Source organism: Cherax quadricarinatus, chromosome 5, assembly GCF_038502225.1.
Source record: "Cherax quadricarinatus isolate ZL_2023a chromosome 5, ASM3850222v1, whole genome shotgun sequence".
Lineage (NCBI taxonomy): Eukaryota > Metazoa > Arthropoda > Malacostraca > Decapoda > Parastacidae > Cherax > Cherax quadricarinatus.
In genome coordinates, this window is record NC_091296.1 from 56,875,341 (window position 1) to 56,892,254 (window position 16,914).

The following is a 16,914-nucleotide window of genomic DNA, read 5'->3' on the forward strand; positions in this document are numbered from 1 at the left end:
AGTTGACTGTGGATGACCATAGGTTGGCTGGATTGGTCATGGGTTAATAATGGATTGACCGTGGGTTAGCTGTGGGATACCATGGATTGACCATGGGTTAGCTGTGGGTTAGCTATGGGTTAACCATGGGTTTGCTGTGGGTTGACCATGAATCGGCCGTGGGTTGGCAGCAATCAATGAACACACCAGTGTTGAATATTCAGAGGAGTTACCCAACTGGAATAACGGGTTTTCAAGTCTCGTGCTTTCTCCTAGCACATCCTCTCTCGATGCCGAGGCTCTTGATCCAAGGAGCCCACACCTGCTCTCACTTTCCCTGAGATCGAACCCGACAGCCCTTATTTCGATTCCCCTACAGGTAATAACAGGGGCTATCAGCCCCCATACAATAATCCTGGTATATCCACGTATATTCCTCTTTCTAAACCCATTTTTTGCCATGATATTAATGCGTATGTTACACTGAGAAATGTGTAAATGTACTCGCCTATATGTGGTCGCAGGGGTCGATTCACAGCTGAGAAATATGTGGATGTACAAGATAGTAATAAATTATTTATACAGCACAGTGGGTAATGTGTATAGAATTCATTAATGTGTACGTGTGTATATAACAGTGAGAGAGAGATTTGTACGAGTGTTATAATTTTTCTGGTCGCCATCTGGCAGCGGAGTGCTAGGAGAGAGAGCAGCAGTTCTCGTACAGGTGGGCAGGTAAGTAGGTAGGTCAGAAGAAAGGGTCAGTGTGAGGGTCACAGTGAAGGAGAGTATATCTCTCCACCTCGCTCATACATACACACACGCACACACACACACGTACACTACATAGTATAAGAACCAGCAGTGTTTCCTTGGTGGTTTATCAACTTGCAGTGTACACAGCATAAAATTAACCAGGTGAGATAAACAGCTGATAGCGAGTTCACACATAACATAAAATACACAAATAACTTGTCTTATGACGACATTTCGGTCCGACTTGGACCACTAATGAGTAGTTAATGTCCAAGTCGGACCGAAACGTCGTCACACGTTTCCTCGTACGTGCAGATTATTTGTGTATTGTTCCTTGGCTTAGCGCTTCTTTTTGATTATAATAATAATGTGTATTGTTCCAGGCACGATGATGTGCCTTTTTATTCCTTATGAACACTAAATCGGTGTTTTTAGTTAGAAGAGTTAATTTCTTGACGTGATTCTCGAAGTTAATTTCTTAACTCATGACTTAAATACTTAAACAGCAAGTATATCTGACCTCAAATATGCCAGTTAACAATTGAATGGTCATATATATATATATATATATATATATATATATATATATATATATATATATATATATATATATATATATATATATATATATATATATATATATATATATATATGTCATGCCGAATAGGTAAAACTTGCGATTTTGGCTTAAATAGCAACGCTCTTCTTGCCGAATAAGGCAAGCGAAAATTTGTGTATGCAATAATTTCCCAAAAATCATTTTCAGTCTAACGAAAAATATATTTCATTGTGCTTATTAAATTATTGTAAATTTGCGTAAAATATATTTAGTTGGATTAGGCTAAAAATTGCGGTTGTTATAATAAGGTTAGGTAAGTTTTCTAAGGTTCTTTTGATAAAAAAAAAATATTTTTTACATTACAATAAATGAAAAAAAATATATATCTTTAAAAGTATAAGAGAAAATTTTAGTAAGGACTTAATTTTAAATGAGTTCTTGTTAATTGACCAGTTTTACCTATTCGGTACCTGGAGTTTACCTGGAGAGAGTTCCGGGGGTCAACGCCCCCGCGGCCCGGTCTGTGACCAGGCCTCATGGTGGATCAGGGCCTGATCAATCTGGATGTTACTGCTGGCTGCACGCAAACCAACGTACGAGCCACAGCCCGGCTGGTCAGGAACCGACTTTAGGTGCTTGTCCAGTGCCAGCTTGAAGACTGCCAGGGGTCTGTTGGTAATCCCCCTTATGTATGCTGGGAGGCAGTTGAACAGTCTTGGGACCCTGACACTTATTGTATTGTCTCTTAACGTGCTAGTGACACCCCTGCTTTTTATTGGGGGGATGTTGCATCGTCTGCCAAGTCTTTTGCTTGCGGAGAGAATGATTTTCGTGTGCAAGTTTGGTACTAGTCCCTCTAGGATTTTCCAGGTGTATATAATCATGTATCTCTCCCGCCTGCGTTCCAGGGAGTACAGGTTCAGGAACTTCAAGCGCTCCCAGTAAATGAGGTGTTTTATCTCCGTTATGCGCGCCGTGAAGGTTTTCTGTACATTTTCTAGGTCAGCAATTTCACCTGCATTGAAAGGTGCTGTTAGTGTGCAGCAATATTCCAGCCTAGATAGAACAAGCGACCTGAAGTGTCATCATGGGCTTGGCATCTCTAGTTTTGAAGGTTCTCATTATCCATCCTGTCATTTTTCTAGCAGATGCGATTGATACAATGTTATGGTCCTTGAAGGTGAGATCCTCCGACATGATCACTCCCAGGTCTTTGGCGTTAGTTTTCGCTCTATTGTGTGGCTGGAATTTGTTTTATACTCGGATGAAGTTTTAATTTCCTCATGTTTACCATATCGGAGTAATTGAAATTTCTCATCGTTGAACTTCATATTATTTTCCGCAGCCCATTGAAAGATTTGGTTGATGTCCGCCTGGAGCCTTGCAGTGTCTGCAATGGAAGACACTGTCATGCAGATTCGGGTGTCATCTGCAAAGGAAGACACGGTGCTGTGGCTTACATCCTTGTCTATGTAGAGATATGAGGATGAGGAACAAGATGGGAGCGAGTACTGTGCCTTGCGGAACAGAGCTTTTCACGGTAGCCGCCTCAGACTTGACTCTGTTGACTACTACTCTTTGTGTTCTATTTGTGAGGAAGTTATAGATCCATCTACCAACTTTTCCTGTTATTCATTTAGCACGCATTTTGTGCGCTATTACGCCATGGTCACACTTGTCGGATGCTTTTGTAAAGTCTGTGTATATTACATCTGCATTCTTTTTGTCTTCTAGTGCATCAAGGACCTTGTAGTGATCCAGTAGTTGGGACAGACAGGAGCGACCTTCTCGAAACCCATGTTGCCCTGGGTTGTGTAATTGATGGGTATCTAGATGGGTGGCGATCTTGCTTCTTAGGACCCTTTCAAAGATTTTTATGATATGGGATGTTAGTGCTATCGGTCTGTAGTTCTTTGCTATTGCTTTACTGCCCCCCTTTGTGGAGTGGGGCTATGTCTGTTGTTTTTAGTAACTGTGGGACGACCCCAGTGTCCATGCTCCCTCTCCATAGGATGGTAAAAGCTCGTGATAGGGGCTTCTTGCAGTTCTTGATGAACACGGAGTTCCATGAGTCTGGCCCTGGGGCAGAGTGCATGGGCATGTCATTTATCGCCTGTTCGAAGTCATTTGGCGTCAGGATAACATCAGATAGGCTTGTGTTTACCAAATTCTGTGGCTCTCTCATAAAAAATTCATTTAGATCTTCGACTCTTAGTCTGGCTAGCGGTTAGCGTGTGTGTGTACACTCACCTATTTGTACTCACCTATTTGTGGTTGCAGGGGTCGAGTCTTAGCTCCTGGCCCCGCCTCTTCACCGGTTGCTACTGGGCCCTCTCTCTCCCTGCTCCATGAGCTTTATCAAACCTCGTCTTAAAACTGTGTATGGTTCCTGCCTCCACTACGTCATTTTCTAGGCTATTCCACTGCCTGACAACTCTGACTGAAGAAATACTTCCTAATATCTCTCTGACTCATTTGTGTCTTCAACTTCCAATTGTGGCCTCTTGTTTCTGTGTCCCCTCCCTGGAACATCCTGTCTTTGTCCACCTTGTCTATTCCGCGCAATATTTTATATGTCGTTATCATGTATCCCCTGACCCTCCTGTCCTCCAGTGTCGTCAGGCCGATTTCCCTTAACCTTTCTTCATAGGACATTCCCCTTAGCTCTGGGACTAACCTTGTCGCAAACCTTTGTACTTTCTCTAGTTTCTTGACGTGCTTTATGAAGTACGGGTTCCAAACAGGTGCTGCATACTCCAGTTTGGGCCTGACATACACGGTGTACAGTGTCTTGAACGATTCCTTACAAAGGTATCGGAACGCTGTTCTCAGGTTTGCCAGGCGCCCATATGCTGCAGCAGTTATCTGGTTGATGTGTGCTTCAGGAGACATGCTCGGTGTTATACTCACCCCAAGATCTCTCTTTGAGTGAGGTTTGCAGTCTTTGGCCACCTAGCCTATACTCTGTCTGTGGTCTTCTGTGCCCTTCCCCTATCTTCATGACTTTGCATTTGGCGGGATTAAATTCGAGAAGCCATTTGCTGGACCAGGTGTCAAGTCTGTCCAGGTCTCTTTGAAGTCCTGCCTGGTCCTCATCTGATTTAATTCTCATTAACTTCACATCATCTGCAAACAGGGACACTTCTGAGTCTAATCCTTCCATCATGTCGTTCACATATACCAAAAATAGCACTGGTCCTAGGACCGACCCCTGTGGGACCCCGCTCGTCACAGGTGCCCACTGTGATACATCGTTACGTACCATGACTCGTTGTTGCCTCCCTGTCAGGTATTCTCTGATCCATTGCAGTGCCCTTCCTGTTATATGCGCCTGATCCTCTAGCTTCTGCACTAATCTCTTGTGAGGAACTGTGTCAAAGGCCTTCTTGCAGTCCAAGAAGATGCAATCAACCCACCCCTCTCTCTCTCGTGTCTTATTTCTGTTACTTTATCATAAAACTCTAGAAGGTTTGTGTGTGTGTGTGTACACCTTAACATGCCCTTGGTTAGATTAGACTGTAGTCTATAAGCAATTATTATATACCTTAAGGTTAATAAAAACAATAATATAAATATATATATATATATATATATATATATATATATATATATATATATATATATATATATATATATATATATATATATATAAAGGCGAGAGAAAACAGACCTAAATAACGAATGGTAAAACAAATGTATTTTTTTTATTCCTGTATCAGACATTTTAGTGTCACAATCACACTCCTGTGTCACACATTCCTGCGTCACAATCACACATTCCTGCGTCACAATCACTTACGTGACGTTCTTGGTGGTATACTGATAATGATGCTGGGCAGGTTAGTGAATTATAATCAAAATAAAGCACTAAGCAGGTTAGTGAAGGACACACAAGGAACGTTGTGCAGTGCGGCAGAATTGTGAATTATCTTCAGTGTACTTTTGTACCTTGTTCAGCTATCAAAACTTTGTAGCCCAGTCCCTTAGACCCATTATGTACCTCTGTAATCCTTTGACTACCTCCCACACCATGGGTATATTGTGCATAATAAAGATATCAAACTAACTGGGCAGCTGTATGGCCCTTGTGGGTTTAGTGCTGACTTTTATATAATAATCTGGAGTCTAAAGTGTACATTACACAGGACAATACCTTCCTTGCCACAATACGAGCAGGTGATCGTGTTGCACAAGATTCTGTGGCTCTGAATGCTCAATATGTTTATAAAGAGGAACAAGGTGTCAGTGCAATGACCAGGACGTCTTATAAAAACATCAGTTACATCACCAGACGCTGTGTGTACTCTACCAGTTAGTATTATTTCATTAAAAAAAAGCGCTAATATTAATGCCACACTAAGGTCACCATGTTTTAAAATATACGCTTGACATTGTTTTTTCGTAAGCTTCGGTTTTTTAGTTAATCTCTATGTAATTCAGGTAATTTCTTAGTTTTCAAAGATAGTTTGAGACCTGTCAGTACGAAGCTATTTAACTCCCTCTTCTTCCTGCTGCTCCGAGTTATGCCCGAGATGCTGTATATTATATGTTCCTCCAAATTATTACATATCCTGTACAATAACACTAAAATATAGATTAGTATTTGATCAACATTTGTAATAAACGTCTACAAATGTTACACCAAAAGTCATAATCATAAACCAAAGTGTTAATGTCAAGGATTGTAGACCAAATTAATTATCCAATAGTTATAATTTAATTTTAAGGCTGGCCCAACTGCTATGAATAACCAGGGGCTTTGTGTCAACTATTCCTAAATAAACTGTATATTATACATTATAGAAATAAAAATTATTTCTCGATTTTGTGTCAGTTAATTGCATATTGGGTCCAGTCCTTAAACCCATTTTGTAATATTTTGATTACCATCCTAAGGATGCACAAGAGAGAGAGAGAGAGAGAGAGAGAGAGAGAGAGAGAGAGAGAGAGAGAGAGAGAGAGAGAGAGAGAGACAGACAGACAGACAGACAGACAGAGACATACAAACAGTCTTCCAAGAGTGTAACTGTGAGTGGTGGTTAAAGGATTACAGAGGTACATAATGGGTCCAGAGACTGTACCTCAACATTACAGAGGTACATAATGGGTCCAGAGACTGTATCTCAACATTACAGAGGTACATAATGGGTCCAGAGACTGTATCTCAACATTACAGAGGTACATAATGGGTCCAGAGAGTGTACCTCAACATTACAGAGGTACATAATGGGTCCAGAGACTGTATCTCAACATTACAGATGTACATAATGGGTCCAGAGACTGTACCTCAACATTACAGAGGTACATAATGGGTCCAGAGACTGTACCTCAACATTACAGAGGTACATAATGGGTCCAGAGAGTGTACCTCAACATTACAGAGGTACATAATGGGTCCAGAGACTGTACCTCAACATTACAGAGGTACATAATGGGTCCAGAGACTGTACCTCAACATTACAGAGGTACATAATGGGTCCAGAGACTGTACCTCAACATTACAGAGGTACATAATGGGTCCAGAGAGTGTACCTCAACATTACAGAGGTACATAATGGGTCCAGAGACTGTACCTCAACATTACAGAGGTACATAATGGGTCCAGAGAGTGTACCTCAACATTACAGAGGTACATAATGGGTCCAGAGACTGTACCTCAACATTACAGAGGTACATAATGGGTCCAGAGACTGTACCTCAACATTACAGAGGTACATAATGGGTCCAGAGACTGTACCTCAACATTACAGAGGTACATAATGGGTCCAGAGACTGTACCTCAACATTACAGAGGTACATAATGGGTCCAGAGACTGTACCTCAACATTACAGAGGTACATAATGGGTCCAGAGACTGTACCTCAACATTACAGAGGTACATAATGGGTCCAGAGACTGTACTTCAACATTACAGAGGTACATAATGGGTCCGGAGACTGTACCTCAACATTACAGAGGTACATAATGGGTCCAGAGACTGTATCTCAACATTACAGAGGTACATAATGGGTCCAGAGACTGTACCTCAACATTACAGAGGTACATAATGGGTCCAGAGACTGGGCCGCAAAGTTTCGATAGCTAAACAAGTTACAGTGATAATGAACTATTTACATGTTTATATCTGGTTACAGTCGTAATGAGTTATTTGTGCAGACGTGAATTAGGTCACGCACAGGTAAAAAATAAAAAAAAGTTCAATTGGTAATGAGTTATTTACAGTGGAAGAAAATCAGGCTATTTTTCCAGAATGGTTGGAAATATACCACTGTGGATAAAGTACGCTGATATTTCTTGAAAATTTCTGAGTTGTCTCTGAATGCATTAATTGTATCGCTTTCCGGTACATAATGACGCAAGGTGTGACAACTGTCCATCTGGCAAAATTTACATTTCGTTTGGTGTACATGTGAAGGTGGGAGGAAGGAGGGTAAGGGGTGTTGAAGGTGCCCCGCTAGTGACCTACTAAACACAAGTCAACGACCTTCCCTCTTGCCCTCCATACCTCTACTGCCCTCCTTCCCATCCCTCCTTTCCTTCGCTACCATAACTGGTGAACCCTTTTTGGAATGATTGAAGATATCCTCATTGTCCCATTAAAGTCTCCCACATCAGACTGACAGATTTCAACACTTTGTATGAGTCCCATTGCTAGCTTTGTATGAATTCCATTGGTACCTTTGTATGAGTTCCATTGGTACCTTTGTATGAGTTCCATTGCTACCTTTGTATGAGTTCCATTGGTACCTTTGTATGAGTTCCATTGCTAGCTTTGTATGAGTTCCATTGGTACCTTTGTATGAGTTCCATTGCTACCTTTGTATGAGTTCCATTGGTACCTTTGTATGAGTTCCATTGCTAGCTTTGTATGAGTTCCATTGGTACCTTTGTATGAGTTCCATTGCTAGCTTTGAGTTCCATTGGTAGCTTTGCCGGAAATGCACTGCGTGCTGGAGTTGACCCGGAGGCTAGTGGCTAGAGACTAGTGCTAGTGGCTTTTTGTTCTTAACATTTTATTATGTGTAAACTACATTATCTGCATATTGCATAATTATTACAATCAAACCTAAGCTCTAAACCTACCAGGGTCATACAGCGCTATTGGCATACTGCATAAAAATAAAATGAATTTGAATTTGTTTCCACTGTAATTATAGATTAGCGTAGCGGCAGACAGGTGATGTATCCATCATTCAGTAGTGACTATGTTTCCCTGTCACATTTCACCATATAGGAATATTTTAATGTAATTCCATCACACAGGATTTTTCATGCCCTATCCCATCTCATAGGATGGGTTTACACTTGTAGTAATAACGAGTCTCTTCCTGAAGTGGGAAACTTCAGTAACTGCAACATATTTTAAAAGCTGTATAATTCGCAAAGTGACGCGTATCACCCGGGAAGGACTGGAGAGGTAGAGGTGGGCAGGGAATGTGTTACATTAGAAAATACAAATTTCAAGGTTAAGGTTATGCTCCATTGGCTTTAGCTGGTGCCAGGCTGCTCTCCGGGATGGTGTGGTAATACCAGTAGGCAGGCGAACAGTGCCATGGCTTTGCAGCACTTACATAAGAGTGTCACGCTATTGTGTGACACTGTTTTATATATATATATATATATATATATATATATATATATATATATATATATATATATATATATATATATATATATATATATATATATATATATATATATATATATATTATATATATATATATATATATATATAATGAAATGTAGCTCCTACCCCAGTCTTATCTTAACTGAGTTCACTCCCTCGTAGCCTCGTGGATCCTGTAACGCTATGTATGCAGTCTGCTTATACCATTTCTTTATACAAGTCGCAACACTTTCTGACCATCCTGATTCTGACAAAAAAAAACTTCCTGACAATTTTGCGACTCGTCTATATCTTTAATTTCCACTTATGCGCTGTGTACTAGTGGCTAGTCACAGCCTATTCCTCTCCACCCTATACATTATTATATACTTTGTGATCATGTTTTTCTTAGTCTTTTTATCCTTTAATGTCATCAGGTTCAGCTTCTTTAGTTTATCTTTATTATTCATTACTCTCTGCTCCGGAACTAGTCTTGTTGTGAACTTCTGGATTTTCTCTAAATTTCTTAACATGCTTCATCAGGTGTGGTTTACCACCTGGTGCTGCATACTTAATTATGGGCAAGACATTTTGTATCTAGGGTTATGAGTGTCTATTCAGACCCCAGAATTTATTTGCTTTATAGGCGCTTCTCACTACAGTATATGCTTGGTATAGTGTGTTCCCTCTACGTCTTGCTACATTAATAAGGTTATTTCAGCCTCTGTCCCAAGAGCTGGTTCATTTTTCCCTTTTCTATCCCCATTTCCAATCTTCATAAATTCGCATTTACTGGTGTTAAATTTTACTGAACATTGACTAATCCTGTAGTCTGTCCAGGTCCATTATTATTATAATCAAAAAGAAGCGCTAAGCCACAAGGACTATACAGCGCTGCAGGGCAGGAAGGAAGCGAGGGCATCAGGTGGCAAAAGGGAGATGGATGAGCAACAGGTTACGGATAACAGCGGGGCAGTGGATGGTGAAAGGGTAAAGGGCAGCAAGAGACTGAACCAGAAAGGGCTGAGGGGAGTGTGAAAAGTATCATCAGAGTTTGTGGAGTAAATCAGTCGTTGTCAAGAAGTCAATGAGAGAGTCAGGATTAAAGGAGGGTCCATCAGCAAGAAGGGAAGGTAAAGAGAGAGTAGGAGAACGAAGACGACGTTGGAGGTAAATTCTGCGTGCTCGTTGATAGAGAGGGCAGTCTAACAGAATGTGGCTAATCGATACTGGAACTTGACACTGCTCACAGAGAGGAACAGGGTGCCTCTCCATGAGATACCCATGAGTAAGACGAGTGTGGCCAATGCGAAGGCGGGAGAGAGTGGTCTCCCAACCTCGGCACTGATGACAAGAAGACGGCCAGTAACCTATGCTCGGTTTAATAGAATGAAGTTTGTTACCGAGCAGAGTTGACCAACGTTGTTGCCAACGGGTGCGAAGGTGGGTAGCTATTGCAGCAAAATAGTCTAGAAATGGAACACCTCGATAGGAAATTGGTAGGTCATATACTGCTGACCGCGCAGCAGTGTCTGCCTGTTCATTGCCCTGTACGTCGACATGACCAGGGACCCAACAAAAAACAATATCTTTATGTTTGGTAGAGATACGGCGTAGCCAAAGTTGGATACGGAGAACTAGGGGATGAGATGTATCAAATTTTCGTATAGCCTGTAGAGCACTAAGGGAGTCTGAGACTACTACAAATGATGACACAGGCATAGATGCGATACGAATAAGTGCTGCAAGAATGGCATACAGTTCAGCAGTAAAAATGCTAGCTGAAGATAGTAAATGCCCTCGTACGACGCTGTCCGGAAACACTGCTGCGAATCCGACGCCGTCTGAAGACTTAGAGCCATCTGTGTACACAGCGGTGGCATGAGAATGAGAGTGGAAGTGATCAAGAAAAAGAGAGCGGGAAGCCACCGTAGGCAGTTGAGCTTTCGAGCAAGGGAGTGAGAAAGAACAGACCCGAACAGCTGGAACTTCCCAGGGGGGTAGGGAAAAGTGAGATGCTACATGAACATATAAAGGTGGTAACTGAAGGGAAGACAAGAGTGAAAGTAGGCGAAGAGAAAAGGGACGGAGCAAACAGGGGCGGCGAACGAATAAAGAATGTCTACTAATATCGGTGACCATTCTATAAATGGAAGGATTGTGTAGATCGTGAGAGCGTACATAGTAACGAAGGCAATGGGCATCACGGCGATCAGACAAGGATGGAACATTTGCTTCTGTATAGAGGCTCTCAACAGGGGAAGAGCGAAAAGCACCAAGGCACAAACGTAAGCCTTGGTGATGGATAGAGTTAAGGCTAGAGAGAGTAGCAGGAGAGGCCGCGGAATAAATCTGGTCACCATAATCGAGTTTCGATAAAACGAGGGCTGAATGTAGGCGAAGCAGAGTTCGACGATCAGCTCCCCAGGAAAGATGAGCAAGGGTTTTAAGAAGGTTTAGCCGGCTGTGACAAGTTGCCTTCAGAGAGGTAATGTGAGGTTTCCAGGTTAACCGACGGTCAAAGAGAAGGCCTAGAAACCTGACTGTATCACGTTCGGGGATACGGGAGCCATAGAGATACAAAGGATGATCGGAGATAACAGAGCGTCTAGTGAAAGTAATTTGGTGAGTTTTGGTACTTGAAAATTTAAACCCATGTGTGGTGGCCCAAGTGGAAACACGGTCGACCGCATGCTGGAGAGAAACTGCAATAAGGTGACAGTCAGCGCCTGCACAAGCAATAGCGAAGTCATCAACATAGAGTGATGACCAAATATTGGGTGGAAGAACAGAGGCCAAATCATTTATAGCAAGGAGAAAAAGTGTTGTGCTTAGAACACATCCCTGAGGGACACCTTCAGCTTGGACGAAGTCCGGGGAAAGAACATTATTGACTCGAACACGGAAATGTCTGTCAGTTAAAAAGTTCTTAAGGAAGGATGGTAGATTGCCTCGGAGGCCTAAGGAATGGGCCTGGGCCAAAATATTATACCTCCAAGTTGTGTCATATGCCTTCTCAAGGTCAAAAAATATGGCAATAACTGAGTGATTATTCGCAAAGGCATTACGAACATACGTATCCAAGCGTAGTAAGGGGTCTATGGTAGAACGACCCTTACGAAAGCCATATTGACTAGCGGAGAGACTGTTGTGAGTCTCTAAATACCACATTAAACGTCGATTTACGAGGCGTTCCATCACTTTGCAAACTGCACTTGTAAGAGCGATGGGGCGATAGTGGGAGGCATCATGTCCTGTAGTACCCGGTTTGCGGAAAGGGAGAACAATGGCAGATTTCCACAGCTGGGGAAGAACTCCTTGTGCCCAAATAAGATTGAAGAGGTGTAAGAGGACTACAAGGGCTGACCGATGTAAATGTTGTAACATACGAATATGAATGTCATCAGGCCCAGCTGCCGATGATCGGCAAGCTGAGAGCGTTGCCTCCAGTTCTTGAAGTGTAAAAGGCACATTATACTGTTCTTCTCCGAGAGAAGAAAAGTCCAAGGGTACTAACTCTCTGGCAGACTTTGAGGAAAGAAACGAGGGGCATAGATGGAGCCCTCGGGAAATACGGACCAGATGTGTGCCAAGTTCAATGGCAACGTCGAGAGGGTTTGCTATATCAACACCAGTGACCCGTAGAACAGGAGCCGGGTCAGGAGAGTATTTACCACTCAATTTCCTCACTTTTTTCCAGACTGCACTCATAGAAGAAGCAGAGGTGATGGTGGAAACATAGTCTCGCCAACAAGTGCGTTTAGCTTCACGGATGACACGGCGAGCGATCGCACGCTTCTGCCTAAAATCAACAAGTCTCTCAGCGGTTCTATTGTACCGGTACCTGCCCCATGCAGCACGTTTCAAACGTACTGCACGAGCACAAGCAGGAGACCACCAAGGCACGCACTTCTGAGAATGCCTGCCTGAGGTGTGGGGTATAGAATGAGAAGCTGCGGTATAAACTGATGTCGAGAAGATGTGTAGGAGCTCATCAATGGAGGATGAAGAAGGAACCTCACTAAAAGCAGTGAGGTGTGAGTAAAGATCCCAATTTGCCCGATCAAATTGCCAGCGAGGGCTACGGGAAGGTGGTGAATAGGAAGGAGAAGTAAGAATGATCGGAAAATGATCGCTGTCATGTAAGTCTGGTAGAACAGACCAGGTGAAGTCTAGTGCTGTGGAGGAAGAGCAGACTGATAGATCGATGCAAGAGAGAGTATGAGTACGAGGATCAAAATGGGTGGGAGTACCCGTATTTAAAACATGGAGGGGGTGAGAGGCAAGAAAAGCCTCCAACTGAATGCCACGTGAGTCACAATGAGACCCCCCCCAGAGGAAATGGTGGGCATTAAAATCACCAAGTAACAGAAGTGGTGGTGGTAAGGATGAAACAAGAAAGGCAAAGTCTGGGATAGAAAATGCTCGAGAAGGAGAGAGATATAAAGAACATATTGTAAACCACTTATTCAAGTGGATACGGGCTGCAGTGTAATGCAGCGAGGTATGGACAAATAGTTGACAGTACGGAATATCATTGCGTAGAAGAAGGGCACTTTCATTAAAGGTCCCATCTGAGAAAGGATCCGAAGAATACAATAAATTATAGCCTGAGATAGGTTGGAAAACAGCCGAGTGTAATTTTGGTTCTTGTAAGCAAGCACCAACAGGGGAAAACCTGGAAAGCAACATCTGAAGCTCACCCCGATTACCCCTGAGGCCGCGGATATTCCACTGTAAATAGGCCATGATTGGCGATGAAGAAAATATCAGGAATCTGTAGGTAAAGGCACCTACGGACTAGAGGGGTTAGAAAAGTCAACGTGTGGTGGCATTGGAAGATGTTCAAGTAGCGAAGGAACGGAGCGTTGCGAAGAATGGGGTTGTGAAGATGGAGGAGAGGGAAGAGAAGGAACAGGAAGTGAATCAGTGTCCATTGAAGGTTTAGTCTCTGCAATATATTCTGAAATGGCTTCAAGTGTTTCTGAATTCAAAGATGTATGGGAAACCATATTGGAGATAGGAGGAGGAGGGTGAGTAAAGATTGGGACAGTAATGGACTGTACCAAAGTAGAGGGGGAGGGAAAAGTGTAAGGGACTGGAGATGAAGTGTGGGGGGGGACAGAAGAGGTAGAAACCTGGGAGGTGACAGAAGAGGGAGAAACTTGGGAGGGGACGGGGGTGGAAGGCATAGTACGAGGAGGAGGGTGAATCTCCACACTTGTAATAGAGCCAGAGAGAGGGGAAGAACTAGGTACAGAGACTGGAAAGGTAACGTGTGGAGGTGGAAGAAGGGAAGGAAGGGGCAAAGAAGATTTGAGCAATGTGGATTTTTTGGACTTCTGAGTAGAGGGGCGATTGGTATTAGGTGTCGTACGAGGTCTTGTCGATACTGGGGCTTGTGAGGAAGGACGCGAAGATGTGAGAACAGACTGAGTTGTAGTCGGGACGTCAGAGCCAAGGACAGCAAAAGGATTAGATGCCGTAATGGCTATGGGAGGGGTAACAACAGAGGAGGCTGCAGAAGATGGGACCCCAGAAGTGGGGGGATGTTTGGAAACACGAGAATAAGAAACACGGGGTAGTCTCCCTTGGAGGCGGAGATGAGTAACTGCCATAGCATAAGGGAGACCTTCTGCCTCTTTGAGGCAACGGATTTCACGTTCATTTAAGTAGACCTGGCAACGGCGGGAGTACGAAGGGTGAGCTTCATTACAATTAAGGCAAGATGGAGGTTGACTGCAAGATGTATTAGAATGGTTGTCGGCACCACAGACTGGGCATTCGGCCATAGATCTGCAATATTTCGCTGGGTGACCAAAACGCCAGCAATTTCTACATTGTTGCGGTGTAGGTATCACCTTTCGAACTTGTAACCGATGTCCCGCGACATATACAGAGGACGGGAGTTCTCGGCTGTCAAAAGTTAAACGAGCCACATTGCAAGGGTAACGTCTCCGCCCCCGGGCAGGAAGGACATAAGTGTCTACTTTGAGGATTGGGAGATCCTGGAGTTCCAGCTGTTCAAAAATGTCATTGCCACATGACTGGAAATTCTGTTGGACTATGGTATGGGGCAGAATGACAGTACCACTACAAGAATTGAGAGAAAGATGTTTTTCAATAGTGATAGGAGTAGTATCGATATTCGAAAGGAGAGAAAGATCATGAGCTTGGGTAGCATTCTGGACAGTGACGATGCGCGTACCGCTCTTGAGAGCGTGAAATGAAATATCTCTGCCAACATGACGCAGGAGCGCTTTGGCAATACTATGGTCAGAAAGGTAGGCAGAAGAAGAAGTTGGTCTTAAAGTAAAGAATTTAGTCCATTGTGTGGTCCGAAACTGAGCGTGGAGAGGGAGTGCTTGACGTGTCGGTCGTTTCCGAGTAGAATGGGAAGGTAACGACGGAGCATCATCAGGAGATTGACGTTGGCGTTTAGGAGTAGGACCGGAGTTGGTCCGGCATGAAATGGGTGGGCGATTCGAAAATTGCCGTACCGTAGAGGGAGAAGCCGGAAGCATAGTCAAAGGAGAGCGGAGTTCAGACAAATCGAAGGAGTCAGTCGAAGCCCCGGTACCTGAAGCGGGTGAGGAAACAGCACCAGCAAGAGGTACAGGGGCATCAGGAGTGTCCGAAGAGTGGTCTAAACACAAGGCAGGGTCAGAATGGGGTGCGGTATCAAGAAGGGGCCCGGGGGTAGTGGTTTCATGGACTAGGGCTGCCATGGTTAGGTTACTCCTTTGCTTTTTGTTTTTAAGAAAAAAAAAGAAAGAAGAAAAGAAAATAAAAACAAAAAAAAGAATAAAAAAAGGGGGGAGCGGGGAGGAATAGTTCCCAGGAGGAATGAAAGGGCCGGAAATCTCCCTCCGCGCCCAAGAGGACTCGACACCGCTAGTAGCGCAGATGCAGCATGGAACCCGTGCCATACCCTACCCTTCATGCCAGTAAACCAGCAATCCGGGATAGCAACCTCACATCTGCCGAGCTACCTCGGTGGACAAAAGAGAGGGCGGCCGGATATCCGCCACAAAGCATACCTCCTTCAGCCACCACCCCCGGAATCCGAAAGGTGGCTTCCAGAGATACACCCGTCGCCCAAAAGACACCCAAAGCTACTCCGGGATACCGGAGAGGGATCGGGACATCCCTAGGCAATCCAGATTCCACGGCAAACTACGCCACCGCCAAGAAACCTCAACGGAATGGGATCGACCCCGGTGTCCTTTCCCCTACCTAGGAACTAGCACGCCTGTGGGAGAAATCACGAAGGCTAAAAAGAGGAAGGGCAAAAGGGAGGGGTGAGGAGGAGGAGGAGGAATGGAAAAAGGGGAGGATGGGGAGGATGGGATAGGGGAGGGGAGAATGGGGGGTAATTAGGTTCGGTCTGAGGAAGAAGACCGACAGGGCTAATTCCTCAGACCAAGAGCCTCTTCACCACGCCAAGGAGCCCCCCTTGAAGAGGTGTCCAGGTCCAGCTGTAGCCTTTGTTCTTTCCAGTTTTTACATCGCCTGCGAAGAGGGATACATCAGACTATCTCTTCTGGCATAAGTTTATTCAAGTATACACAAATACAGTTACACAGATTATCATACATAGCAGCATGTATGTAGAGAACCTAGGATAATCCAAAAAAAAAAGTCAAAGTGACTTATTTCCATTGGGGTCATACACATAAAGAACAATACTGGACCTAATACTGATCCTTGTGGAAGTCCATTTGGTACCCCTGTCCATCTAATGCCTCTTCCCTCATAATCATTGCTTTTTTCCAGTCCGTTATTCCTTGGTCTACTCAAATGTCATTCCTGATAACCTTGCCTTGTCTTTAGTGTCTGAGTCATGTGTGGTACATTGTCAAATGAAACATTGGTCCCACTAACAGATATCCAGCTCATTCAACAGTTTCTTCGCCTCTATTCCTGTTGTGTTTATTTCCGCTACTCGTTAATTTATTCTGTACCCTTGACTCCCTGGTGTTCTCCCTGTGTAAACCGGAACAGGCAGCAGCAA

The 16,914-nt window shown here is 43.7% G+C and overlaps 1 protein-coding gene across 1 annotated transcript in view; it reads left to right on the forward strand.

Annotated features, from left to right (window-relative positions):
- Positions 1 to 731: 731 nt before the first annotated feature.
- Positions 732 to 16,914, forward strand: part of LOC128685052 (uncharacterized) — a 32,815-nt gene continuing 16,632 nt past the window's right edge. Inside the window, exon 1 of the mRNA XM_070102543.1 lies at positions 732 to 897. The gene's annotated coding sequence lies outside the window, so the exon portion shown is untranslated. The remainder of the gene's footprint in view (positions 898 to 16,914) is intronic.